Below are 26,567 nucleotides of genomic sequence, written 5' to 3'. Positions count from 1 at the left end.
AATTTTAAGTTTGGTTCAAAAGTCCCACATTTCCTGCAGAGAGAGAGAGAGAGAGAGAGAGAGAGAGAGAGAGAGAGAGAGAGAGAGAGAGAGAGAGAGAGAGAGAGAGAGAGGTCACGTGATCAGGGTACAGAGGAAGGGAGTGGGGTCAGTTTTTCGGTCTCACACTCACCACCGGAAGGGTGCGGTGAGGTTCCGGTCGCTGGACTTCGGGGAGCTGAATGGGTACCTGAAGGGACGGTGACGGAGATCCTGCACGACCCACGGAGGGGTGCCCCACTTGCCCGCGTGACTTTCCAGCACCCGTTCCGGTACAAGCATCAGAAGGAGATCTTCGTGGCCGCCGACGGCATGTACACCGGCCAGTTCGTCTACTGCAGCAAGAAGGCTGCCCTCACCATCGGCAACGTTCTCCCCCTTCGCTCCATCCCCAAGGGTGTCGTCATCTGCAACGTCGAGCACCACGTCGGCGACCACAGCATCTTAGCATGCTCCTCCGGCTACTATGCCATCGTCATCAGCCACAACCTCGACAATGGCACCTCCAGGTCTATCGCCTGATCCGATCAGAACTCTCTCTCTTTCTCTACTTGATATTTCTTTTATTTCTGGAATTATTATTAGGTCATTGTTCTCTTCTTCTGCTTTCTCATTGCGTCCGTGAGTTGTTTCCTTTCACATGGTTAGCTCGATTTTTTATTTTTCTCTGACTGCGACCTGTAGGGTTTTCTATGGTGTTATTGTGGGTTGGTGGTTTCGATTGACGACGTTGGCCCACATTTTGGGATTTTTGATTCCTCGTCATTGGGGGTGTGATTGTGAGGGTTTTGGGTACATTTAGTAGGGTTCTCTGGAACTTGATGGTATTCTAAGTCAGGGTTTTGGACGGATTTGAGGGGCTTTATTGAATTGTTGCATCTTATGGACCTGAATTGGGGTTGGCTCTTTTCTTAGGGTTGTGTGTTGGGGGTAAGTTGAAATAAAGTAATGTTTTGTATTGTTTTTGTCCCCCGGTATTTGGGGTTATTGGGGTGCTATGCAGTGATTGGGTAGGCTGACTTTTGGTGATTGGTTTGGCGAGTGAGGCTGATTAATGCTTGTTGTGCATGTGACTCAGGGTTTTTGTTCCTTTTTTTGTTACATAGGGTTTTGATTTGGAGATTCCATCTTTTTAGACTCGTTGGTATTGGTGTAACATTTATTATACAATGAATTTGGGGTTTGTGTAGAGTGAGGTCAATGTTCCAATTATTTTGAGAATTTTTATTTAATGCTTGTTATGCATGTCACATAAGCCAGTGGTTGTGTTTTTTTGAACAGTTTATGTAAATTTGAATGCTAATTTGGGTAGACATCTTTATTAATTTAGCAACATCTACTTTAATGGGATTTTCTTGCTATAATTGGAGGTTTTATTTTTTAAGACGGAAATGAAAACTGGGGTTTTGATTGATTTAGTGCTCTGGATTGTCGTTATTGCCAGTGGAAATTTTTGTTGAGGGTTCATCTCTGGCAATGAGGAGTTCAAATTTGTCTCCTGCTTTGTGGGTTATATAATGCCAGTTTTTTAGTTGAGTTTACACAAAAAATTAGATTAATCTGAACAGATTTTTTGTTGGGAGAGTTCATTTCTATATGTTCGTAACTTCATATAGTGTGTTAAATTATTTGACAATGCCTCCGTTTATTTTTTTAAGCATTAAAAAGCTTCAATGACATTTGTCACATAACCATCAACTAGTGATATCAATTAAATAATGGCAGCTCATATGTGTAAAGGAGGATTATGGTTTATCTAGTATTTAGGCCAAGGTTGCTTTGACATACACGTGAATACATGATTCATTTATTTCTTTTTCATTAATTAAATAATGGCAGCTCATATGTGGAAAGGAGGATTATGGGTTATCTAGTATTTAGGCCAAAGGTTGCTTTGACATACACGTTAATATATTATTCATCTATTTCTTTTCATTCGTTTCTTTATTTTGGTAGCCCACCTGAGATTAGGCTAATGTCCAACCCATTGGTTTATATTTTTTAGTACAATTGTATAAAGCTCTATGGTGGACCTAGAAGTATAAAGTTAAACCTGATGTTGGATTGGTAACAAAGTGAAAAAAAAAGTTGGGCGTGGCATGACACTAAACTGATGAATACCATGATATTTTAGTTTGAATTATTCTCACGTTTGTTGAAGGCCACAGTTGATGGTAATTTTGGTGCATTAAAGTTGAGCGGGGAATGCACTGGGAAATGATCTCTAGTTTATGAAATTCTCAGCATGGTTGCCACACAAAATAGCAAGCAACAACACACTTTGTTCAAGCATAAAATGATGAAGAAAGCTTTGTTCAATGATTCAAAATGCAAGTTATGAAAATGCTCGAAGACTTCCACAATTCACCTTTGGCATGTTTTTGTATGTGTGCATGTATGCCTCTGCATGCAACCACAAGGCAGAAATACTCGGAGAAAGTTGAGTATAAAGGTAAATGGTAAACCTTTATACATCTATAACCTGAGTTTGAAAAATTTAACGGATGTCTGACATTCACACCTGTATGTTTCTGATGGAATTTATTTTCTCTTCTGTGAACACTTAATCACATTTGTGTTTAGCTTTTTATGAACTGAAGTAATTTAGTGATTTTTTTGTTTGGTGATTGAATCTTTACCTAACTTGGTCGATGAGCGCACTGATTACTTATTGGGCTTTCGTAGCTTGCAAATTAGTTACATCCAGTCATGCTGAACTTTTTATATGATCAAGATTTGGGGGCTTTTATTTAATGTTTTGAACTTTTTTGTTTGCACATTTTTTGGAAATTTGTGCAATATTAAATGTTAATATGAGATGGGGTCTTAATTTTAATAACTTTTATTTAGTGTGATTTGAATCCTGGACTTAATGAAGTATTTAAGGTTTAATGGAAGTGAAAACTTGAGTTCTAGTTGATTTAATGTTATCTGTTGTTTTGATTGCTTAGCAATCCTTTGTAGGGTTCATTTTTGGCAACAAAAAGCTGTAATTTGTTTTCCATTTTAGTTTCATGCTTTAAATTTTACATGACAATTGCTGAAACAGAAAAAGACAATCATTGGATTCTTATTTAGGGTTTACGAGAACGTTTTCTGTCTAGGTTTTACCGTTTTAGTATGTTCAATGAAATCAAGTGCAATTTAGAAGACTGCCTACCTCATACTAATATAGGGTCTTATGGTATGCTAAACATGCTTTGATATTGCAACCATTAATTTTTTTTAAGCATCCAAATATTGCAAAGCCTCTGACAACGTTCATAAATGGTGGCTATCAACTTTCATGCTTTACTTCTAACTAGTGGAATTGGTGATACTGTGACTTGTAAAAATGAGGATTACCTAGTAAGACTTGGGTTGAACTGACCCGTAAACACACACACACACACACACACACACACACACACACACACACACACACACACACTGATTTTGTTTAGGCGAAACTCCGGTTTCTATGCTTTATAGTTGTCATGAGGTGGTATGAAGTTCTTTGTTTGCTCTAGAAGTCTTTCAGTTTAACTTGACATCATATTACTTGCAAGAGCCAAGAGGAGATTTTAAATTGAGCATAATATGATATTGATGCATGAAATGATTATCTTCGTTTGGAGTTATCATATGCATTGAGTTGAAGTACATGCTAGATGGTAATTTTTGTAGTTAATCTATGTTCATAGAAGGAATTTGTTGAGGAATAATCTTTTAATGTCTGGAACTATAAGCATGGTTACCACTTGAATAGATAGGGTGCAGTGTCATAGAGATATGATTAAAAGGCCATACGGTACAATATTTTGTGTTTCCATTGAGAACAATATATAAGGGAGCAGGGCATGAGATTGAATTGGCGTATACCTGTAACATAGTTAAGGAGGGTTGAACATGGTTCAACCATGGAAATACTTGTGTCAATTATTCAGGATGTGAGTTGCAAAAATTTATCGCTTAGGGTGCATTTGATTATACTTAGAGTTCAGATTTGAGGTGATCTCAGGTACTGATCTAAAATCCTGTGTTTGATGAGTTCTTGATTTGAGAGAGAGAGAGAGAGAGAGAGAGAGAGAGAGAGAGAGAGAGAGAGAGAGAGAGAGAGAGAGAGAGAGATTCATTTACTTCATGCCGATCTGGCCCTCCTCCTTCAGGCTGAGATTCATGAATTTGAGGTAGCTTTTGAATTTAGGTCCAAGGATTTGAGATCTCATGTTTGTGAAAAACATGAATCTAGTGAGGCTGCATGCCAGACTGAATACATGAATTTGGGATTAATTAATCTGAGCTTTATGGTAGACCCTGTAATATATGTGGGTGTACACTGGTGTGTAAATGACAGGTGCAAACAACATAAGGTTAACCTTCCCATTTTATAACCCCATGAGTTGAAAAAACGGAATAAAATGACATGTTTCCCTAAAAAGTCCACAATTTGCCAAAAATTGTCAGATGTAAAAAAAATATTTTAACTTTTGCATATGCGAATTTACTCTCAAATATGTGCCCAAGTATTGCATCTAAGATCTATGAATTTTCAATCAAAACATTGAAGTATTTCAGAAAAACAAAATAAATAAATAAAGAAACTAAACAAAAATACCCTTCCATCGACACCTAATTTGTTGAAAAATGATGAATGGCCGTTGAGATATAACTCTGATAATGTTCTTAAAATAGAAAATGAACATGTGTGGTTGCACCCATCTTGATTATTCTATACAAGTTTTTGCCCACCTGCTCTCAAAATCTGAAAAAATAATAAAAAAGGCGAAGACATATAGCTTTTCAATGCCACCAAGATCACCTTTATTTGATAAGTGGTTGAGAAAAAATGTTATCTGGAAGATAGATTGTTCGGTTGTTTATGCTTGCAGAGCATATTTTTGTTTTGGTCTTAGAACTAAAAAACGGAAGCCCTAAAGGTATAATACTTGTGAATTTTATCGGGTAATTAAACTTGAAATTTCATGTTCAGAGGTTGGTACGAGTATATTCTCATAGTTTTATTTTAGTCTTATTTGGATCTTGGATATCTTGTTCAGATCTTCGATATCGGATTCTTAATATCCTATTTGAATTCTCGATATTGGATCCCGAACATCTCAATTGGATATTTAACAATAGATTTCAGTTAATGGTTTGGATCCTTAATATCGGATCCTTGATATCATAGTCAGATTTGATATTGGATCTAAAGTGGATTCATGAATTTTAAATTGGATATTGAATGAGAAAAATCCTATATTGAATCCATAGCATTGTTTTTTTTATCAGTAATAATCTACCGGATGTTTTGATTCACATTAACTTGTTCGGATCTTTGGACATTGGAAAGTTTGATGTTTTAATGTGGATTTCGCATCGAAATCTTGTGGATCCAACTAAAATTTTATTTTGGGATCCATAGTAAACTATTTGGATCCATATCGGAAATCTCGAATCATCATAACTTAAGATTAAAAGATTCAGATCATTTGGGCAGATCCGGATAACTTGGGTGGATCCATAATCATATTGGATCATGGATCCATATCACACTAGCACCCACTATGCATTTAAAAAAAGGGGGGGGGGAACCGATCCCCATGACCCCTCTCCTCTTCCCCACGTTCTTCCCCGACCCCCTTCTCATGCATTTCTTAAAACCCCTCTTCCCCTCCCTCTCGTTACCTCGTTATTTCTCTCTCTCTCTCTCTCTCACGGTTCAAGGAAAAAGGGGTCTTCACGCAGCTGCTGTAGCAAAGATGGAAAAGCGACTCAGAGGTAGGATTCTTGCGAGTTTTGCAGCGTATTTTGTTTCAAGCACGCAATGTTTTGTCTCACAACCCATCGACTCAAACTTGACCTGAGTATACACCAAATTCCTGTTCTGCGTGTGTTGTATACGCAGACTACTTGATCTGTGGGATTTTGACTCAAAAATCTATATTGAAACCTCTGATTTGCGTGTTTAACGTTTTGCAATTGTCATTATGATGGGTAATAGACAACTTCCTGCAGGTACGTGCGTGAAATTAAAATGTGTAACTTCTGTCCTGCGTGTGTGAAGTACTATGAACTGCGTAACTTCAGCAGGATATATTTTGTTTCGTACCTTGTTTCCATGGACAAAATCTGTGTATGTGTATTTGCAATTCCTGAATATGTGATATCTGTGTTTTCTAAATTTTATTTATCTAATGAAGTGTGTGAGCTGTTTTGGTAATGATCAGAATACATTTGCAATTCCTGAATATGCAATCTGCATGTTTTCTGAAGCTTATTCAATCCTGATTTGTGTTTTTGGTCTTTGGATAATACGATCAGACCTCTGATCATCTTGGGTGCGTGGGAATCAGATCTTACAGTTTTGTTGATGATCAGATTTTGTGTGTTTGCCAAAATAAAATAAAAAATACACATGCAGAATATCCACTTCCAATCTGCAGTTTGGATGAATGCGTTAGGTTTTGGAAGTAAGCCTGAGTTGTGTCATAAAATACTGCTGATATACATGCATATATTTGATAAACAAGCTGTGTATATATATATATATATATATATATATATATTTGATCTTTGTATTTGGCTTTTGGAGTACATATTAAAATCTTCTGTTCTGCAGTATAGGCAATGACAGAATTGGATATAAATTGAGTGCAATAATAAAGTTGGAATCTCTGTGTTAAATGCCTTGAATGTAATCAATTTCTGTTGAATACTCAAGGATGCAGGGATTTTTCTGTCAAGTACATGACAAAACTCACTCTGTTGCTGAGTTATGATAATTTACGTAATTCAATACTCACGTGTATGCTTTTGGGTGTTTTCCTTTTTTTTTTGTAAAATAGCATCTGTATTGTGATCAGCCCCTATTGTAATCATACGTGTATGAGAAATGGGTGGTAGATAATTAAATGGTTTGTCTAGGTAGCAGGAAGATGTTGGTTCTGCTTCATCAAAACAGAATACATGGCCCAATTATGCATAATCTTTTAAAAAAATAATTGCATGAAGATATTGAACTGCCATTGTCTTTGGATCTGCCAATGCATCAGAGTGCAGTCCTGGCAGTATACCTCATGTGATGGTGTCCATGGTTGCCTTGTGCAAGCGAGGCAATGCGCATGCACATGAACATACCCAGACGCACCCATAGACATTTGCACAAACTCAATGTTATAACATTTAATTGCTAATAGCATGAAGCCTTGTGAAAAACATGGGCAAGAGTTTGAGTATGTTCAATGTTGCCTGAGAAAAATTCTAAGTTAACAAAGCTTGAGATTTCTAAATTCTAATCATGCAATCTGTCTTTTGGGACTACGCTTTGATCTGACTGTTGATTGTTTCTATTGATTCTTCATAATTGCTGCTGCTGTTTCTCCATTTTTTTTCTCTTGTTTTTTAGTTTTTTCTTAAGCATGACAATGTAACAAGGAGAACACTCAAAATAACATACTATGACATCACTTTTGGACATGCATTCAGAATTCACCTAGCAAGTGGACTAAGGCTCACTCATCAACACTTGGGAAATATTCAACTTGTTTCGCAGTATTTTACTGTCCTTAGTAGTTGCAATGATCTAAATATTATTTCAAGGACTATTTTCTGCAGTTAATAACATGACAGTCTTGACTTGATGTCTTAAGACTATAAACAGAAATTTAATTGTTTTAAGTTTCTATGACAGTAGGTGATTATATGACTGTTTTGAAATTTCAGTGTTAAGTACATTGTCAGGAACTAATCTTCATGTGGAGTCCCATGTTAGTTATGAACTTCAGTAGTAGATTCAATAACAAATTTTATTTTCAAGAATTTAATTTCTGCAATTAGCTTAATGACAAACTTGACTTGATGGGTTAAGGGCATGTGACAAGGGACTTATGTCAATTGTAATTACCATTGTATTGACACCTAGTGCCGATTGTGTTTAAGCACCCTGTGAGTTTCTTAAACTAGGCATACCCGAGCTTGCGAATTGGGTTAAACCCGGTGGCATTAGATAAGCACGGGAAATGTCCTTATACTTGATTAGACGTGTAGAAGTTCTGAACTCTAACACAGAAGCCGAGAGAGAGAGAGAGAGAGAGAGAGAGAGAGAGAGAGAGAGAGAGAGAGAGAGAGAGAGAGAGAGAGAGAGAGAGAGAGAGAGAGACGGCAGTAAAGAATGAGAGAACTCGTTAAGTTAGATTAGGGCTAATCTCTATGTTAAATAGAGAGAGGCCAAAGAAAGAAATTACACACAAGTCCCTCATTAAACATTAAATATCAAATAACCTCTAGTCTAGGAAAACTTAAATTAAAAACCTCTTAATCTCAACACTCCCCCTCAAGCTGGAGCATAGATATCAATCATGCTCAACTTGTCACATTTTGAGAAATTTGGTCTAGCAAGAGGCTTTGTAAACATATCTGCAACTTGGTCCTCCGACTTTAGATATTTGGTAGTGATATGACCAGCTTGAACCATATCTCTTACATAGTGGCAATCAACCTCAATGTGCTTTGTTCTATCATGAAAGACATGATTGTTCGCTATATATGTGGCAACCTTGTTATCAGACATCATGGTCATAGGAGAGAAAACCTTCACCTGAAGATCATGAAGAACAGTACGAACCCACATCAATTCCGTAACTGTTTGGGCCATATCCCTATATTTTGATTCTGCACTCTATCTAGAAACCATATTTTGCTTCTTACTTCTCCATGAAATCAAGTTGTCTTCCAAAAACACACAGAATCATGTGGTAGATTTCCTATCTACTACAGATCCTGCATAGTTAGCATCAGAATATGCCACTATCTCCAGATTTCCACCTTTCCTGAACAATAACCCTTTTCCAGGAGAAGATTTTAAATACCTGAGAATCATTATAGCTGCATTCCAGTGTACCTCAGTTGGTTTGTCCATAAACTGACTAACTTTGCTTACTGCTAAAGCAATATCCGGTCTGGTCACAGTTACATACAGTAGCTTCCCTACTAGTGAGCGATAGCTTTTGCTATCAACCGATTTTGACCCTTCTTCAAACAACTGAACTTTATGGTCCATGGGAATATTTGCTGGTTTAGCTCCCAACATTCCCGTTTCCTTTAATAAGTCAAAAACATACTTCTTTTGAGACAAAACCGTCCCTTCACGGCTCCTGACAACTTCTATACCCAGAAAATATCTAAGTGAACCCAGGTCTTTTGTAACAAAGTGTTTTTGAAGATGAGCCTTTGTGGCTTCAATATCTTTCACATCGTCTCCTGTAAGAATGATGTCATCCACATATACCACCATAACAACTATGCCTGAGTTAGTTTTCTTGATAAATAGTGTATGATCTGCCGCTGACCTGTTAAAGCCAAAGCGTGACATCACTTCAAACAACTTTTGAAACCATGCACGCGGACTTTGTTTCAAGCCATAAATCGCCTTTCTCAGTCTACACACCTTCTGACACTCCACCTCAACCTCGAATCCTGGAGGTTGTTGCATGTAAACCGTCTTAGATAGATCCCCATATAGAAATGCATTTTTCACATCTAATTGACACAAGCTCCAACCATGATGAACAACTACTGAGAGAACAAGACGAATGGTGCCCATCCGTGCAACAGGAGAAAAGGTTTCAAAGAAATCAATACCATATGTCTGAGTATACCCTTTAGCTACTAATCTGGCCTTGTACGTTTCAATAGAACCATCTGATTTGCACTTTATTGTATATACCCATTTGCATCCAACAATGTTAGCATCTTCCGGGGAATCAACTAGATCCCATGTATGCTGAGACACTAAAGCATCCATTTCTTCTTGCATAACCAGCTTTCAACGGTTATCTAGCTCTGCCTGTTGATAGTTCAGAGGAATCGTTTCAGCAGATAAGGCTGAAATAAAAGTTTTCATCTGATTTCCAATTCTGACATCGGAGACAAAATGAGATATGGGATATAAGGTACATTGTCGGGTCCCCTTGCGTAGAGAGATAGGCCTGTTATCATCATCATGAAGATCACTATTGTCAGTAGTACTTACCTCAGGAGAAGAAGAGGATGGAGGCACTTGCGGAGGTGGAGCTCTACGCACATATACCAATGGAGGATTATTAAATCGTGAAGAGGATGAAGTTTGGTTCTGTAATGAGGGCACAGATTCCAAAGGAAAAGGAGGTATAGGTAATGGAAAAAAGTCAGCTGGATCAACCTGCAGCGGGGAACCGATACTAGAGTAATATAGAGTGGATTCCAAGAAAGATACATCCGCATTGACATACTCTCGGCGAGAAATAGGATTCATAACATCGATATCCCTTTTGATTTTTTGGATAACCTATAAATATGCATATTGTAGCTTGAGCAGCTAATTTATCACGGTCAGGGTCAAGTTTGTGTACAAAACAAACACATCCAAATATTTTTGGTGAGAAAGAGAAGAGTGGGGCATTAGGTTTTAGGATATGTAATGGAATTTGATCACCCACAGAAGATAAAGGCATGCGGTTGATCAGATAACAAGCGGTGGTAATCACATCACCCCAATATAACGCAGGAACATTGGATTGAATCATAATGGTCCGGGCAACATCAAGCAAGTGCCAGTGTTTTCGCTCTGCCACCTCATTTTGTTGAGATGAATAGGCACAGGTAGTTTGGGGTTGAATGCCATGATCTTGGTAAAATTGTAACCGAACTTTTGATTTAAACTCAAAAGCATTATCAGTGCGAACAATCTTGACAATAGATTCAAACTGAGTTTTTATTTCAAGAATTAAGAATTTGATAATACTTGGAACTTCAGATTGTTCTTTTTATTAAAAACACCCATGACAACTTAGAGAAATCATCAACAATAACAATATAATATCGACACTGAGTCCTAGTAGGAATCTTACTAGGACCCGTACATCTGCATGAAGAAGTTCAAAAACTTTATGACTAGACTGACTCTGACTTGAAAGGAACGAACTTCGATGATGCTTGCTCAACTGACATGCTTCACACTGAAATGATGTAGTAGAAGGAATTTGAGGAAAGACAGAACAAAACTTTGACAATGAAGGATGACCAAGACGACGATGCCACTGAACATGACTGGATGATTGTTCCACTGCAGCATGAACATTACCCACTGGATGATGTAGGTAGTAGACTCCATTTTCTTCATAGCCTCCACCAATCTTCTTTCCCATCAGCAAATCCTAAAAATGACAACCCATCAGATCAAATATTACTCTACAATTTAGTTCTTTTGTAAGGCAACTAACAGAGAGTAAACTTTGAGGAAAGTTGGGAGCATGAAGAACATTTTTCAACTGTAAGGAGGAGGATATAGAAATATTTCCCTGACCAACAATCGGTGAGGAACTCCCATCGGCTAATGAGACTCTTCGATGAACAATAATATCCTTTAGATCTGAAAAGACAAGCGAATTTCCACACAAGTGTCTGGATGCACCAGAGTCAATAATCCACTTATTGTCATTCAGATGAAGATGATTCCCTGTTGAGTAGGCAACACCGGTTACAGGAGAGGTGAAACTCAAAGGGCGAAGAGCTATCAGCTCATCATATTCAGCTCGACTGAGGGTGATACTGTTGTGAAATTGTCTATGAAGAGACAATACGCATACAAGCATAAATACTTTATAAAAGATGTGCACGAAGGCACTCTCACAACACTTGAACAAAATACGCAAAAAGCGTAAAAGTAGCAAACATGCACTTGAGGCATGTATTTTATAGAAAAAGAGTAAATGCTTGAGACTCTCAAGCTTAAGAATAACAAGGGGGAACACCCCTATTTATACAAGAGCCAAGAGGTGCAAAGGGGGCTCCCAAAGGAGTCGTTGGGGAGCCCCCAACGGTCATATTTGTGACCGTTGGGGGCCCCCAACGACTCTATTGGGGGACCCCCAACGACTCTATTGGGGGACCCCAATGCACCTTTAAAGAAATAAGAAAAAATAAATGAAAAAATAAAAAAGAAGTACAAAAGAAAATAAAAGGAAAAAATACAACATATTCCAAATGAAATATGCGCAAGATAGGAAATTACAAGAATACCCTTTTCGAGTAAGAAAATAGAAAAAGGTATATAAATATATATATTTATATATATAGAGATACATATACATATAATATATTATATGTTTATGTATCTCTATGTATATAAGTATATATATTTATACTTACAACAATGATTTTTGGAGATACATTTTAACACCCCCCTCAAACTTACGGTGTGATAACCGCAAGTTTGTCAAGAAGGAAATGAAATCTGGGCGAACATAGAGCTTTTGTGAAGAAGTCTGTAAGTTGATACTCAGATGTCACGTATGGTAGATCAATGACCTTCTTCAAGTATTCTTCTCTGACATAATGGCAGTCCATCTCTGTATGCTTTGTTCGCTCGTGAAAGGTGTAGTTCTTGACAATATAAATTGCACTTTTATTGTCACAACATAGCTTTGTTGGTTCTCTGATAAACACTCCCATATCTTCCAAAAGGCGTCGAATCCATACAATTTTCATGGTGGTAGATGCCGTGGCTCTATATTCGGCTTCAGTGGATGACAGAGAGACCTTCTGTTGCTTTTTACATCGCCATGAGATCAAAGACTCACCTGAGAAAACACAAAAGCAAGTAATTTTAATTCAGAAGAAGAAGATAGAAATACTCCCTTATTCATTGTTCCCTTCAAATATCTCATGTTGCGAAGGACTGCACTCATATGAACGGTTGTAGGAGCGTGCTGAAACTGACTGGCGATGTGTATAGCATGTGACAAATCAGGTCGAGTAATGCTAAGGTACATTAAAGAACCTACCAATTGCCTGTAAGGAGTAGGATCAGTTAGAGGAACACCGTCGTCAATCTTCATTTTTGATCCCACGACTTCAGGAGTTTCGCATACTTTGTCATCAAAAATTCCTGATCTGTCAATAATCTCACAAGCAAGTTTAGACTGAGATAGAAAATAAGCACGTTGCGAATAGGCAACCTCAATTCCAAGAAAATATGTCAGAAAACCCAAATCTGACATCTCAAATTTTGAAGTTAAGACGGACTTAATACCCTTGACTCCTTGAACATCATCACCTGTAATTAACATGTCATCAACATAGAGTAATAGTATCACAATCCCTGCATTAGATTTTCTAGTAAATAGAGCAGTGTCAGTATAACATGAGGAAAAACCATTTTCCAGCATTACACTGGTAAACCTGTCATACCAGGCTTTGGAGGCCTGTTTCAAACCATAGAGAGCCTTTTAAAGACGAAGAACTTTATCTTTAGGAATCTTCATGCCTGGTGGGGCATCCATATATACTTCTTCGTTAAGATCACCATTTGAAAAAACATTTTTCACATCCATTTGAAAAATGTTCCAATTTTTAATAGATGCAATAGTAATAAGACATCTAACTATCACCATTCGGGCTACATGAGCAAAAGTTTCTTCATAATCAATTCCATACTCTTGCCCATATCCTTTAGCAACTAAGCGGGCTTTATACCTTTCTAGAGATCCGTCGCTCTTAGTTTTAACCTTAAAAACCCATCGACATCCTATAGTTTTCTTTCCTATGGGTAGAGTTTGGAAATCCCAAGTTTCAGCCTTTTTAAGGGCATTAAGTTCATTTTGCATAGCTTCTTGCCATTCTATACATTTTTTAGCTTCTTCAAAATTCCTTGGTTCAAAATAAGAGTGAATGTCGGTAATGCCGTGAAGACATGTTTCAACTATTGCCAACATGTGCTTGCTTGTGGGAGTAGTAAGGCATGGTTGGCTTGGCGGTTAAAGGTGCTAGCCGGTATGGGACGGCTGTGCACGAAAGTGGCGATCAGATACGCAATGGACCATGTTCGAAAGGACTTATTAGAAAGAAAAGTTTGCTAAGTTGACATTTCGCTGGGTAAGAAGTTTACGTGTGGGAAACACGTGCTGTGAGGCTGACTAGGCCGTGAGGTCTAGTGCCGCACGGGCCTTCCTTGGCTTGAAAGGCGAAAAATTTGGCCTTGAAAAATTAGCCCGTGACAACTGGTATCAGAGCCCGTTCTCGTGCTGGGGAAGGAACTCCGGAGTCGGTGTCGACAGACACGCCGACAGGCTGCGATTTGTGAGCAAGACATCGTGGCGCCTTATCAACACTTGCGCAACACCAAAGGCAAGGCAGTTGCCGAAGCTGAGGAGATGGGTTCACCTCGGGGCCAAGAAGAGTTGGCTGCAACTGTTAACAAGCTGGTGGAAGATGTGACTTCGCATGATGAATCGATTTCACGCGCATGTGAATCATTCAATGGATTGAATGATGTGGTGGCGAGCCTGCAAGAGCAGGTGAACTTACTAATGGGGCAGGTCACTTCATTGACGACTACAGTGACCGATCTTGAGTTGAGGAACCGTACGTTGCAGCGGACAGTGACCCTAAATGGCGGAAATGGTGAGAGACCATCAAGGATTGATGTGCCAAGACCCGCAAAATTCAATGGTTCTCGTGACAGCAAGGCCATTGAGAACTTCTTGTTCAAAGTAGAAGACTACTTGGATATCAAGAATGTGACCCTTGAAGATCTAAGGATTAAAGCTGCAGCGACCTTACTTGATGGGGATGCTATCGCTTGGTGGAGGCGGAAGCGCAATGACATGGAGATGGGTCAATGTGTGAGACACCTTTGATGACTTCAAAGTAGAGTTGCGCAACTACTTCATGCCAAGAAATGCGCAGAGACAGGCTTACCAGATGGTTCGTGTGATCAAACACACTGGTTCGTTGCAAGACTATGTCAGAACGTTCCAGAAGCTTATGTTGGAGATACCTAACATGCCAGAAGACGACATGCTCAACTGGTTCATTGTGGGACTTCAACCATGGGCACAGTTTGAAGTGGAAAGGAGCAACCTCCGTATTTTGTAAGATGCATATGTGGCGGCTAAGCGCTTAGTTGACACTCAGCGCAAGCCTTTCACCCCATCAACCAAAGTTGGGAAGAAGCCTGACCACGGAGGCAAGAAGGATGAGCAGGGCACTAAGACAAGCCCTATATCGGGGTGAGAAAGAATCAAAAGAAACAAAACGAGTTGGAGGTCTCCTATTCCTCTCAGATCTTCGGTGATCGAGGGTAGGACCAAACTCACTATATTGGTGAATAGCACTTCTAAAGGTGTCTTGGTTTCTACGAGAGTAGGTTATTGGGTCACTTGAAAATCTACTATCTTGTTCATTGAGTGAGTCATGTTCACCAACATCACCATCATTTTCTTCATCATGGTTTTATGATACATCATCATCACTAGATATATCATCATTACTAGACAATAAGTCAAATAGGAAGGAATAATCAAAATTTTCTTGTTGAGAAACAGTTTTTCAAAGCCACTTTCATTTTCTAAAAATGTTACATTTCTAGAGACATATAACTTATCATCTCGAAGATCATAACAACGAAACCCTTTTTGAGTTTCGGAATATCCAAGAAAGGTGCAAGGGATAGCCTTGGGAGAAAGTTTGTCGTTCTTATCCGTAAGTATAAAACACTTACACAAAAAAACTCGTAACCTATTATAATCAAGTTCAAGCTTATATAATATCTCAAACAGGGATATTTTTCCTAATATCCTAGATGGTAAGCGATTTATCAGATAAACAGAAGCAAGAGCTGCTTTTGCCCAAAAGTTTTTAGGAATGTTTTGGGAAATAAGAAGGGTCCTAGTGGTCTCAATGATGTGCCTATGTTTTCTTTCGGCCAACCCATTCTGTTGAGGTGTTTTATGACAAGACCTTTGGTGGACAATTCCATGATCCTCAAGATATACTTTAAATTGATTGGAGAGATATTCTCCTCCAGAATCACTTCTAAATATCTTTATGTTACTGTTGAATTGATTCTTGATCATTGAATGAAAGGTTTTAAAACATGAAAAAACTTCATGTTTGAATTTAAGAAAATAGATCCACGAATATCTGGAAAAATCATCCACAAAAATGACATAATAACTATGTCACAGGGATTCGACTAGCAAGGTGCCGCACCCGCGTCGACGCGACTCGATGCGGGTGCGGTCAACCCGATCCTGGGTGCGTTGACCGCACCCGGGATCATTTAGGTCCATTTTTTTTTGGATTTTTTTTTTTAAAAATTGCCCTATGAAATGGGCTGAATTTTTTTTTTTTAAAAAAATCTGCTGACAGCTCCTGACTTTTCAATGATGGTGGTAGCCTTGCTTGTGCTATCGTGCAGCTGTATATAAAAAAAAAATCTGTTGACAGCAGCTGTCAGCACCTGACTTTTCAATGATGGTGGTAGCCTTGCTTGTGCTATCATGCAGCTGTATATAAAAAAAAATCTACTGACAGCAGCTGTCAGCTCCTGACTTTTCAATGATGGTGGTAGCCTTGCTTGTGCTATCGTGCAGCTGTATATAAAAAAAATCTGCTGACAGCAACTGACTTTTCAATGATGGTGGTAGCCTTGCTTGTGCTATCGTGCAGCTGTATATAAAATGAAATTTGAAAAAACTCGCCCCGACCCCTTTTATATATATATATATATATATATATATATATATTTACATTTTTGCCCCTGCCGCACCCCCGCACCCGGGTTTTTTGGAAGTGCCGAATCCCCGCACTGCACCCATGTGACATAGCATAATAAGAAAAACCTCCTTTTGAAGTAACAGGAGCGGGTCCCCAAACATCCGAATGAACAATTTCGAAAGTTTTAGAAGAGAACATAGTTCTTTGCTCAAAGGGTAAACTTTGCATTTTTCCGAGAATACAATCATTACAAGAAAATGAACTTTTACATAGGTCTTTTGCAAAATGTAAATAAGACAACTTGGTGATATTAGGATGACCAAGTCTTTTGTGCCACACATTTATATCTTTGTTTTGGGCAACATTACAAAAAGATTTTGGAACTTGAAGAGATTCAATATAGTATAAGTCTCCTTTTCTAAAGCCTTCCCCAATCAATTTCCCGGACCGGCGATTCTGTATTAAACATTTGTCACAAGAGAATTTAATATCGCAACCATGGTCCGAGAGTTGAGAAACAGAGAGAAGGTTTAAGTTTAGTTTAGGTATAAATCTAATTTTTGGAATAAAAAAATCTTGAGTTTCAAAATTACCTATTCCTTTAATTTCAAGAGAGGTTCCATCCGCAGTGGAAACAAAAGAGGGAGAAATATTTTTTGAGTAATCGGAAAGCGAAAACATGTTTGGGGACATATGAAAAGATGCACCGGTGTCCAAAAGCCAAGAGACTTTACCTGAAAACGATGAAGTAGACACTGCGGCACCGGAGGTAGCTCCCTTGAGGAGAGGTTGAAGGGCTTCCACTATTTGATTTAAAGAGAGTGACCCACTTGATGATGCCTCCTCCTTTTGTGGTACACCGGTGGTAGCCATTGCGAGAAGCTTTTTCCATTTGGGACATATGGGTTTGATATGTCCGGGTTCTTTACAAAAATGACAAATAATTTTGCTATAGTCCCTTTTTCCTCTTTGCCCACCATTTTCACCTTGATTTTGTGGTTTAAAATGAGGGGGACGATAGGTTTTTACATTGTTCCCGGGTCTTGATACGTTATTGACCTCATTGTTTTCTTCATAATTACAAGGAACCACAAGAACACTTGATCCTTGTTTACATAAACTCATACGAGTCTCCTCACCACTTAATTTGGTGAGTACATCTTCAAGAGAGGGAGGAGTAAATGAGGATAGAAGAGAAGACCTTATTTGCTCAAATTCGGGCCTTAGCCCATTCAAAAAATTGAAGAACCGATCTTCTTCAAGTTGCTTGTGACAGAGTTCAATTGCCTCTCCACTCCATTTTGGTTCAAGCATGGCAAGCTCATCCCAAATGGAGGAAAGATCGACAAAATATTCCCTAATAGTCATTTCACCTTGAGTAAGAGAGCCTTCTTCTAAAGATAATACTTATGAGATAGATCCCTCGATGTATACATCTTCTCAAGATAGTGCCAAGCTTCTGATGCCTTTTTGAACTTAATAATGTTGGCATTGATCTTAGTTTCAACGGATGAAAAGAACCAAGAAAGAATCTTGAAATTCTTCATTTCTCATTCATCGTGCTTCTTAGAATATTCTTCAAGAGCTTTGACCCTTTCTTCTCCTTCAAGAATCTTGATTTCACTTTCATTTACCTCAGTTATTTTGGGTTTCTGTTTCGGAATTGTGCCTTGCACATAACCCCATAGCCCCTTCCCTTTTATGTGAGCCTCCATGTTTCCGGCCCAAACATGATAGTTGGACCCATTTAATTTGAAGCCAAGAGTAAAATGAGACTCTTTTTCGCCTGTTATGAAGTAAAGAGGAAGGGAGAAAGGGCGTACCAACACAATATTTCAAATTCTAGCTTGTGCAAGATTCTTCTAAAATATTTGAGAAGCAAGATTCACCACTTCAACCTCCAAAGATCTGAAGGCATGCTTTTCGAGGCACTCGAAAAGAGAAAAATCCCACGATCCTCTATCACCAACCGAGCTCTGATACCATGTGAAATTGTCTATAAAGAGACAATACACATACAAGCATAAATACTTTATAAAAGATGTGCACGAAGACACTCTCACAACACTTGAACAAAATACGCAAAAAGCGTAAAAGTAGCAAACATGCACTTAAGGCATGTATTTTATAGAAAAAGAGTAAATGCTTGAGACTCTCAAGCTTAAGAATAACAAGGGGGAACACCCCTATTTATACAAGAGCCAAGAGGTGCAAAGGGGGGCTCCCAAAGGAGTCGTTGGGGAGCCCCCAACGATCACATTTGTGACCGTTGGAGGCCCCCCAACGACTCTATTGGGGGACCCCCAATGCACCTTTAAAGAAATAAGAAAAAATAAATGAAAAAATAAAAAAGTACAAAAGAAAATAAAAGGAAAAAATACAACATATTCCAAATGGAATATGCGCAAGATAGGAAATTACAAGAATACCCTTTTCGGGTAAGAAAATAGAAGAAGGTATATAAATATATATATATATTTATATATATAGAAATACATATACATATAATATATTATATGTTTATGTATCTCTATGTATATAAGTATATATATTTATACTTACAACAATGATTTTTGGAGATACATTTTAACAACTGTCACTTGCAGAGATATTATCATGTACATTTGTTGCCTCAAGTATAGTAACATTTGCTTTTGGAGCATATGACTTTGATGAATAAGAGGTTGGCCGACCATGCTTATCTCAACAACGATCTTCTAAATGTTCAGATTTTCCACAGAATGTACATTGAAGTTTTCCTTTGCCTCTCATACCTCGCCCACGACCTCGTCCTCTGATATTCTGAATATTTCCACGCCCATAATCAGATGAGACAACTAGAGCAGATGATTGGGTCACAGGCTGAGATTGTGGAAGAGAGATCGCAAGTCTACTCAAACGATTGTATGCATCATCCAGAGTAGGTACATCTGATCAAGTCAACATTTGGACTTTTGCAACAGAGAATTCTGAAGATAAACCTATAAGAAACCGAACAACCATAGTTTGTTCTTGATGATCCTTTTGCTTTGAACAACAAAGAGGCCTGTGAGCATTGAGTCTTTCAAACGCAGCTTTGACAGAGGCATAGTACTGGGCCAATGTCTGATCTCCCTGCTGTAAATTATATATCTCCTGTTCGACTTGCAGGATACGATTCATATTAGTCTCTTGTGAGTACGTATCTCGAAGATTGTCCCACATCTGTTTGGCTGTATTATAGTAAATTAAACCATCTGCAATATGGGGTTCGACACTATTCATGATCCATGACATAACTATGTCATTATCTTCATCCCAAGTAACGTATTTTCCCACCTTTTCATTGGGTTCGTCTTCCAACAAAATATGTTTTCTACGATGTCCAGATACCGACATCATAAAAGTTCTGGACCACCTGACATAGTTAGTTTCATTCAACCTTACAGAAGAGCCATACGAGAAGGGATTTGCAAAAGCCTTATACTTCCCAATATGTTCAATTTTGGAATCACATTTCAAAGTTTCACCCATACTGAATATTTAATTCTATTTCAGCTCCCAAAAAAAATCAGATTCACTCACTTGAACAACGTGTTTTATAATCACACGTCAGGCAAGTCCACGACTACACAGTTTGCCACACCAAAAATAAAATCTTGACAGGCTACAAGTGACATAAAAAATAGCGTGTTTTACAATCATGCATCAGCCAATACTACGACCAGCAGCTGTACTCAACACAGAAATCCCACGACAGTAGATAAAAGCTTCCCACAAACAGAATATTTTTCCACACAGCAGGGAATCACGCCTGCTGCTTCCACGACAGAAAAACAATTGATATTAACATACTGCTTTCACAACACACATGTTACAAAAAAAAATCACGACACAGCAGGGAATCACGACTGCTGATATTCATATTCTGAAATCGAACAACCAAATAAGATCTGAGAAGAACTCGACACCCAGATTCATGACCAACGCTAATATGCACACGCAGAAAATAAAAATCACGACAGATCTGAGAAGAACTCGGCACCCAGATTCACGACCAACAATAATATGCACACGCAAAAAATAAAAATCACGACAGCTGCTGCTCCCAGACATATAAATCACGACAGCCAAAAAAAAAATTCGTTTCTTTAGGGCACCATTAAAAAAACTGTCATATCCCGATCTTGATGACACGCAAACATCGTGTCCTTTAGATCTGATGACAGATCTGTGTCGTGACCTTAGTTAGACACCAGATTTGTTATCAGATCTATATATAAAAAAATGAGCACACCTGTTTTCTGGATCGATCACGCTCTCGAGATCTCTGGCTCTGATACCATGTAGAAGTTCCGAACTCTAACACAGAAGCCGAGAGAGAGAGAGAGAGAGAGAGAGAGAGAGAGAGAGAGAGAGAGAGAGAGAGAGCAATAAAGAATGAGAGAACTCGTTAAGTTAGATTAGGGCTAATCTCTATGTTAAATAGAGAGAGGCCAAAGAAAGAAATTACACACAAAGTCCCTCATTAAACATTAAATATCAAATAACCTCTAGTCTAGGAAAACTTAAACTAAAAACCTCTTAATCTCAACAAGACGTAATGGGTGGTAATGAATTATTGAAAGCACATGGGTTGTTGATTCAGGGTTTTTACAAACCAAAAGATTACAGGGACTTCATATTCCTATAAATTTTTATAAATCTAGTACACATGAACTTATAACCCTAAAATTTTGCCTGACTAGTTTAAAGGTACCGGGGCATTTGTGCTAGCCCGGTTTGAAGGTACCAGAGCACACTGAGTGAGATTGAATAAATAACTTAATAATTAGCAATCTACCTACTTAAGGTAGAAATCTCTGGGCTTATGATACCACGGTGGTATGATTCATTCATGTGTGAATACCTGCAATATTAAATTATTGGGTTCAATTTAGGGGAAACCTTGAAAAGTCAGATAACAAAATTAATAAGATTAGCGAACACTCAGGCTTACCTTGGAGAGGGTAAGTGGTACACAACTCTAGGGACAAATGTTACATTAGCTTCGAGCAACAATGACTCGTTGGTCCCCAGTCATCGGAGTTAGGGGACCCGAACTACCAATTTGTCCTAGGTGGTAGGTCCAAATTTTTCTGCAGAAGTTAGAGATGCATCCTGTTTGTTTGGTCGTCGGGAGGTTCTCTCGGTTATTTAACCGCTTTCTTAGGATTTCAGTTTCAGTTAGACATTCAGGTTAATAAAACAACAGGCATAATAAACTCCCAAATGTTCTCGTCTGTTACAGTTGCCTTGGCTTTCGAGTACCTTTGGGATAATTAAAGAGAAACTTAAAGTTAAACATTTTATATTCTTCAGTCACATGAAAATTTATGAAATTCTGTGCTTGAACCTGTTATTATTTATTTATGCTAGTTATGAATAAAAAATGTGATATGCAATTGAATAATTCCTTGTTACTCTTTTAATTATGTCATATTATGTCTCAACTTTACTTTTTCATTGATTATACCACTACATTGCACATTTTTGTTACAAGCATAATTGTAGTATCCTACTACTTAGACTGGTTGTAGTCTGATTCAATTACTTTCCCATTTTTCAGGTGAAGAATAGAGGTTTCATAGCAGTTGCGGGATGATGTACAAGCCGTGATACATGAATTCTTGATATTCCCAGGACATTTAGAGATTAGATTAGTTGATTTTATTTTTGTTATTATTTTTTTCTGAACATTTGGATTATTATTAAATTTTCATTAGAAATGGACTAGATGGTATTGTTTTGATTTCACCTGTGACGTGCCCGAGATGCTTAACCTGGTTTAAATTCAACATTTTCGCTGTTATAAAAAAAAATCCTCGAAAAATTTGGGTTAAATTTCGGTTCGTTACAAGAGGGGTTTTCGGTTCTGGTTTAAAATAGTAAAGTTATATGCATGTGTTTCAGCTTTCAAACGACTATAAAACCACAAATTTTCGACATCGGATCAGAGAGATAGAGATCTAAGAACAAAGACTTTTTTGCATAAAACATGTGAATTTCATATATATGCGGATTTTCTCGTATATATGTGAAGTTCCTCTATTATATGCAGATTTCTTCATAAAGATGTGAATTTCTTCATATATATATATATGTGGATTTCCTCTTGAATATATGTGAAGTTCTTGTATATGCGGATTTCCTCCTAAACATGTGAAATATATATATAAAGAAATTTACATATTCACATATTTTATGAGAAAATTCACATGTTTTGTAGGAAATCCGCATATATAGGAGGAACTTCCTGTATATTTAAGATAAAATCTGCATATATATGAGAAAATTTGCATGTTTAGGAAGAAATCTGCATATATAGGAGGAACTTTGCATATATTTATGAGAAAATAGGCATATTTATAAGAAAATTCGCATGTTTAGATGAAAATCCACGTATATATATATGAGGAAATTCACATGATTACATGTTTTAGCAGGAAATTTACATGTTTACATATTTTGGTTGGAAATTCACATGTTTAGAAGGAAATCCACATATATAGGAGGGACTTCACATATATTTAGGAGAAAATCTGCATATATAGAAGGAACTTCACATGTATTTAAGAGGAAATCCACACACACACACATATATATATATATATATAGAGAGAGAGAGAGAGAGAGGAAATTTGCATATTCACATGTTTTTTGCGGAACAATCTCTGTTATCAGATCTGTATCTTTCCGATCTCACGTCAAAAACCTTCATTTTTACTATCGTTGGAAAGCTGAAACATGAACCTATAACATTACTGTTTTGAGCTAGAACCGAAAGCCCATCTAGGGTTCTTGTTTTTTATTTTAAGACGAGAACAAAAACATGCTTTGTAGATAAGAACAACCGAACAGTCTATCTTTCAACTTACGTTTCTTTCCAGCTGTTCATTGGATCAAGGTGATCTTGGTGGCATTGGAAAGCTAACACTTCGATCTATCTTTGTCTTTTTTATTTGTTTTTTCAGTTTTTTGGCGCAGGAGGCCGAAAAATAGTATAGAATAATCAGGATAGGCGCAACCTTATCTTTTCATATCCTATTTTAAAAATGTTGTTAGGGTTGTGTCTCAGCACTAGTTCATCATTTTCCAGCAAATCAAGTGTTGTCGTTGGAAATATATTTCTTTATATTTTTTTTGTTATTTTTTGTGTTTTTCCGCCTTCATTTCTAGGTCAAAAATCAATAACAGGCTGTCACAAATCGTCAATGCAATACTTTGTGCACATATTTGGGAGAAAATTCACACATGCGAAGATTAAAATAATCTTTTTACGTCTGAATATTTGTAGTTTTGGACATCGGGAGGATTTCAAAAAATTTACTTTTTATGTCTGAATATGTGTCTCAGCACTAGTTCATCATTTTCCAGCAAATCAAGTGTTGTCGTTGGAAATATATTTCTTTATATTTTTTTAGTTTTTCCGCCTTCATTTCTAGGTCAAAAATCAATAACAGGCCGTCACAAATCGTCAATGCAATACTTTGTGCACATATTTGGGAGAAAATTCACACATGCGAAGATTAAAATAATCTTTTTACGTCTGAATATTTGTAGTTTTGGACATCGGGAGGATTTCAAAAAATTTAGGACATTTTGGGAAACACATCATTTTTGCAGTACAGTAAGGTCATTTTGCGTTGAAAAAGATTCAGGGTATTTTGGATGCAATGAATCTCTGATCCATGTATTGAATTTGGCATGGAATCTATAGGGCTAAAATTCACGTTTTAAGCATTGGATGTCAGATTCTTCCATCGGAGATTCAATAGTAACCCCAGATTCATGAATCTTTGGCTTGAGAGGGGAGGGTGCGGTCAGAGGCATGTGAACCTCAGATTCATCTCTCTCTCTCTGGTATTGTCTTTTGCTGGACCACTGATTGTTTCCTTTTTGCTTATCTTTTGAGGTTTTTCTTTTTCTTTTTCTTTTTCAGCAACCTTACTGTTTTCATAAGTCCTTAGATTTGACCCATATGCATTATATGTTTTTCTTTGGCCCATATGCATTATATATTTTTCTTTCTCATCAAGTTTTTTCTTTAAGCTTCCTTCAGCTGCCAAGAAGATTGTACCAAGTGGTTGCAGAGCCATGATTGGCCAGGTAGCTGGTGGTGGTAGAACTGAGAAACCTATGCTCAAGGCAGGTAACGCTTATCATAAATACGGGTGAAGAGAAACTGCCGGTGTTGCTATGAATCCAGTTGAGCATCCTCATGGTGGTGGTAACCATCAACACATTGGTCATGCCAGTACTGTCCGTCGTGATGCCCCTCCTGGCCAAAAGGCTGGTCTCATTGCTACAAGAAGGACCGTCCGTCTCAGGTGACAGGCAGCTGCTACCGCTGCCAAGACAGAAAAGAGTGCTTAGAATATATTTCTTGCATATTTTCTATTTTTTTTTCTTGGTTGAGAAGAATTCTTCCCGTTCTGTTTTTTGGGTTGTTTTGTTAGGCTATCCCTTTGGACTGGCCCTTTGTGTGCTGGGTTCATTTTGGAAGTTTTGTTCGGATGTTGGACTCATGATAAATTTTAGAAAAACCAGATTTATCTGTTTAGTGTGACTTGGTGGGCGTTATCTAATGGTGATTCGTGTGTGACGATGGTCCCATATTTTCGTATTTTTTGTCTCTAGAATCAATCGTTAGTGGGTGCATAGTGGGTGCATGCAGATGTGGATCACAGAAATTGGATGAGTGCAATGAACTGCATAAGATGACAGTTTTTGTTTTTCTAAACTAAAAGTGCACGTTTGCTTGGCCTCAAATGAGAATTTTCTCACATGCAAACGAACTCGAGAAAATGAGGCAGTGAGATTCAAAATCATATTTGAAGCCATTTTATTTTATGCAATTTCAATTCACATTATCCGCCATGTGATTTGGGGTGATGAATTCGAATCACGTGAAATCAGCCTCAAATGTTGCATTATTTCCTTGTATATGGGTTAAACCGTAGTACCTTTGACAAGATCATAAATTTATAAAGATGCATAAGCCACTGGAATAAACGATTTTTCAAAAATGGAACTTGATATGGTTTTAGTGGCTTCTGATGTCAGGATGCCATGATTTTGAAACCACAATTTTTTTTCTGGCTACAAAAAATGTATCTAATGGAGAGAGAGAGAGAGAGAGAGAGAGAGAGAGAGAGAGAGAGAGAGAGAGAGAGAGAGAGAGAGAGAGAGATCGTTCTCCCTTGATGCCCAAGGAAGGTATAAGCAATCTGAAGAGAGCCACATGGAGAACTCATGAATGGTGCTATAAGCAATTTGAAGACAGCCACGTGAACTCATGAATTGTGGGGTTTGATCTATAACCTGAAGATTCCATCTATTGTGAGGCAATTTACAGGATGGTACCTTCTGTGGCATATCACAAGCATATATAACAAGAGCATTATCTTTCCACAGCTTCAACAAAGCTTTCTAGTTCATAACATGATTCTTAAACGAAAGAAGAAAAAATAGTAGTCTTTGAGGACATCTTTTTTTTTCTTTGGTGATAGTCAAGCTGGGTGGTTTCCCCTGAGATTTGAACCGAGAGAACCCTCTATTATGATAGTGCAACCTAACCATCCAGCTATCTCATTCGACCCATAATAATGGTACCCGGCACACAATTAAATTGAAGTATCCACCTTGTGACATAGGCCGCTTGTAATCGGCTGGATGAGTTCATAGTTCCATATATTTGGTTGGTATCTTCTAGGCTTTTCTTGAGTGGCCGATCTGCATGTTTAGTGATCTCAACCGATCCTTTGCCAATAACTCTCCATAGATGTAAACCCTTTGAGTACCTTGCCCGTGATCACCGGGAACAGCTCCCCATTGCTTCCAGTTGCTGTTCCTGAATGACTGATATAAGCTTGGTTTGCATCCTTATGTAAATTCTATACCAGTGTATGACATATTGGTGCTAGGATCCTGGTGGCTTGAGTGTTTGACTCAAGGTTGTAAGAAAGGGAAATGAAAACCTGAAAGAAATG

At 37.9% G+C, this 26,567-nt stretch overlaps 1 pseudogene; it reads left to right on the top strand.

The window, feature by feature from the left end:
- The first annotated feature begins 118 nt into the window (after nt 1–118).
- Nucleotides 119–25,170, top strand: LOC149828461 (large ribosomal subunit protein uL2-like; annotated as a pseudogene).
- Nucleotides 25,171–26,567: the final 1,397 nt, after the last annotated feature.

Source organism: Nuphar pumila, chromosome 9 (assembly GCF_984573655.1).
Source record: "Nuphar pumila chromosome 9, dmNupPumi1.hap1.1, whole genome shotgun sequence".
Classification (NCBI taxonomy): domain Eukaryota; kingdom Viridiplantae; phylum Streptophyta; class Magnoliopsida; order Nymphaeales; family Nymphaeaceae; genus Nuphar; species Nuphar pumila.
This window is presented reverse-complemented; position numbering and strand designations above follow the sequence as displayed.